Source organism: Etheostoma spectabile, chromosome 18 (assembly GCF_008692095.1).
Source record: "Etheostoma spectabile isolate EspeVRDwgs_2016 chromosome 18, UIUC_Espe_1.0, whole genome shotgun sequence".
Taxonomy (NCBI): Eukaryota; Metazoa; Chordata; class Actinopteri; order Perciformes; family Percidae; genus Etheostoma; species Etheostoma spectabile.
Genome location: NC_045750.1, coordinates 21,594,244 through 21,597,655, shown reverse-complemented (window position 1 = coordinate 21,597,655; position 3,412 = coordinate 21,594,244). Strand labels below are relative to the sequence as shown.

Here is a 3,412-nt window from a genome sequence, read left to right as displayed (position 1 = left end):
CTGGTTTTAATGCCCCTTGGTAGCGACATTGTGGATAATCGATCATGAAGACGTGGAGGAGATGGAGACCAGAATCACACAACAACCATTTAACCTTCCTGTTGTCCTGGGGTCAAATTTGACACCTTTAAAATGTCTATATCTGAAATATCACAAAAAATGGATAGGATTCCGTTCAACCCTCTTTACAAATACAATTGATCGCTTTAATTCCTGATGAAACTCATCTGTACGTTTCTCTTAACTATTAGTCAAAATAATTCATAATTTCTGCTTTTTTAACTCAAATATTAGGTATAATGCTATATAAATGAGGGTTATTGACCATGAATTCTAAAAGTACTGTAAAACTAGTAAGGTGGTGTTAGTGAATATCTAAAAGTCAGACAAAAATTGACATTTTTTTTGACCCGGGAGGACAACACAAGGGTTAAAAACCAGTTTAAGAGCACTGTACAAGGGTGGGTGCTTTCCTGTTTTACAACCAGAAAAAAATGGATGGACTGCCTAGTTTTTATAGGCAGAAAGCCCCTCAGAGTGTATGATTTTAATTATGCTTTCAATGATCTCACTAAAGTGTTACCCTAGTAGTTTAGTTCTCATGTTTCAGTTAGCAGGTGTATTGTCTTCAGGGGCTTCTGGAGCTTGCCAAAAATATATATATTTATCCAAGTTTTCAGAATTTTGACTTGATTGGGAATCCTGTAATGGTATATTTTAATAAAAGATGGTATTTGAAATGCCAGTGAGTGGTGTATGTGTACCTAGTCTAAATCCTCAACATCCACTTTAGAGACTGCTCCGGTGCTGCAGGGAATTCCGATGGATGCATGTATTTTCACCGATGCCCGTTCCCTTATGCTGGAATTTTAAACTCCGGTGGATTTCTGAGGACTATGGTTAACTGCCCCTCAGATCTCTGTGGGTAAATCCAGACAACTAGCTTGGCTATCTGTCCAATCAAGACAATTGTGATTGGTTTAAAGAAATGCCAATAAATCAGAGCACGTTTTTCTCCCATCCCGGAGTGCTGTGTGGACTAGCCAGACCCTCCTTCACAGTGCTGTGGAGGAAGGCCTGTCAAAGCGAGGTTAATGTGGACATAACATCTATATTCAGTGTGTTTCTTTTGTCTCTGCAGCCTTGTGATGCTGCTCCTTGCAAGGACTGTTGCTCGTGGGCCTAACAAGGTTGCAGAAAGCAACTCAAAGAATGAAAAGGCGTGACTTCTGGAGACTCAGGAGTTTCACGTGCGATGTTCCTTGGACAGAGTCCTGCTTTCCACGGTGGTGATGGTCTCGCTCTGTAGCCATCACCTTTTCTTGAAGCAGGTAGAACAAAAGCTGACAGCCAGATGTTGTTTGAAGCAGGGGAAGTTCTTCCTGTCAAGCACTGTCAACTGTCACAATAAGTCGGAGGAGCACACTGCTTTAACAAGTTTGATTAATTATCGGTTATTAACTTAAAATTAATAATAAATATGCTGTATGTTGTAAAAATAACTTGACTTCAGTTTGAACCCACCACCTGCATTTTTTATTCCCATAAATTATTCACATAAACTTTTTCATCCAGAAGCCAAATGGCTTTTTTTTACATAACATTAATGTGCATTACCCCAGCCTGCCTATGGCCCCCCAGTGGCTAGAAATGCCAATAGGTGTAAACCAAGCCCTGGGTCGCCTGCTATGCTTTTGATCTGGAATCTTGCCCCTTATAAGGTCATAAGGTGCAAGGAAAGAGACTTCAGATACAGTGTTAGGGGACCACTAAGGTTTATGTAAAAGAGACTTCAGATACAGTATTATGGGACCACTAAGGTCTATATAAAAGAGACTTCAGTTACAGTATTAGAGGACCACTAAGGTCTTTATAAAAGAGACTTCAGATACAGTATTAGAGGACCACTACGGTCTTTATAAAAGAGACTTCAGATACAGTATTAGAGGACCACTAAGGTCTATATAAAAGAGACTTCAGATACAGTATTAGGGGACCACTAAGGTCTATATAAAAGACACTTCAGATACAGTATTAGGGGCCACTAAGGTCTATATAAAAGAGACTTCAGTTACAGTATTAGGAACCACTAAGGTCTATATAAAAGCATCCAAAGAGGACCATGTCATGGGACCTTTAACATCCACTAAATAGACTACCATTGTTTTTTTTTGGCTGGTGGGGGAAGCTAATCTACCAGCCAATTTCATATTTTACCAGCATTTGGCTGGTGGATGGTGCTAATTTTTAACCCTTTTCACCAATCACACAAACACATAATTTTATATTCATGAACTCTATTTAAAGAAACTGATATATTAAACACCTTTATTGAAATGGGAGCTCTGAGACCTCTGGTCCAGTTATTTGCTTTTAGTCTTAGTTCGTGTGCTGTTTTCCGCATTGATTTTGCTTTGTGATTCTCTTGAATCTTCCCATTTCTGCCCTGTTGACATCCGTTCAGCTTGTGCAATGACGCGGCTGCAAAAAGAAACTGCCAGTTTCTCATGAGTAATTCTGCCCAACGATGGAAGATTTCACTCATTAAACATGCGTCGAAGTTCCCTGTTGAGGTTGAATGAGGAATGCAACAGAACTTCAGCAAAATGTAGGTCACTGCAAAAAACTAGTTTCATACAAATTTCATTGCATCCTATTAAGATCCAAAACGATAATTTAGGTTCTGTGACTTCTTTAAGACAAGTTTTATTTTATAAAGTGAGTCCATTACATGTCATGCATTTTTCAAAGTAAAATGCCACATTCAAATAGGTTACTGACAATATAAGCAGTTCTTGAAGCAAATAACAGCACATTTTGTGTAAGTTTGACTTGTTCCGCACAGAAATATGAACGCTCACCTTAAGCATCAGCAATAATGAGAAAACATATTTTAATTTTCCAATGTTCATGACATGTCATTGCCATTATTAGGGCGCCCTGTTGGCCAAGGGGTTAAGTCACATTCAGACCGGAAAAAATTAGCCAGTAGCATGCATGCACATGTTCCTGGTGGATTACGCAATAATCAGAATGCAACATGTATGTTTACCTTGTGATTGTTGATACAAAATATAACAAATTAATTACTCAGGAGCATTTAATGAACATTTAATTAAGGGGAGAAATAAGCAGACAGTACAGTTTAACCACACTGTATTATTGTGTCGTGCCGTCCCAACTCTCTGAAGGTGTATTTAAACTCACGCTGGAGGCGTTACATTTAGCTGAACCTTTAACTTTCATGTTGTCCTCGGGTCAAATTGACCCGTTTTCCTATATTATTGTTTTTTTTAATTACCCAAAAATAACATTTCTGATTCCACACGACGCTCTTTGGCAAGTACAAATCTCTACTTTCATTCCTTTTGGGGGCGTCTTATTAAATTTTATAGCATTTGAAAAAAGTGGT

At 38.5% G+C, this 3,412-nt stretch overlaps 1 protein-coding gene and 1 non-coding gene across 7 annotated transcripts in view; both read left to right on the top strand.

Annotated features, from left to right (window-relative positions):
- The first annotated feature begins 1,132 nt into the window (after window positions 1-1,132).
- Window positions 1,133-1,410, top strand: LOC116706873 (small Cajal body-specific RNA 13). The gene has a single exon (XR_004336349.1).
- Window positions 1,411-1,940: 530 nt separating this feature from the next.
- clmnb (calmin b) overlaps window positions 1,941-3,412 on the top strand; it is an 11,029-nt gene continuing 9,557 nt past the window's right edge. For all 6 annotated transcript variants that reach the window (XM_032542840.1, XM_032542838.1, XM_032542839.1 and 3 more), the window contains exon 1: window positions 1,941-2,608. The gene's annotated coding sequence lies outside the window, so the exon portion shown is untranslated. The remainder of the gene's footprint in view (window positions 2,609-3,412) is intronic.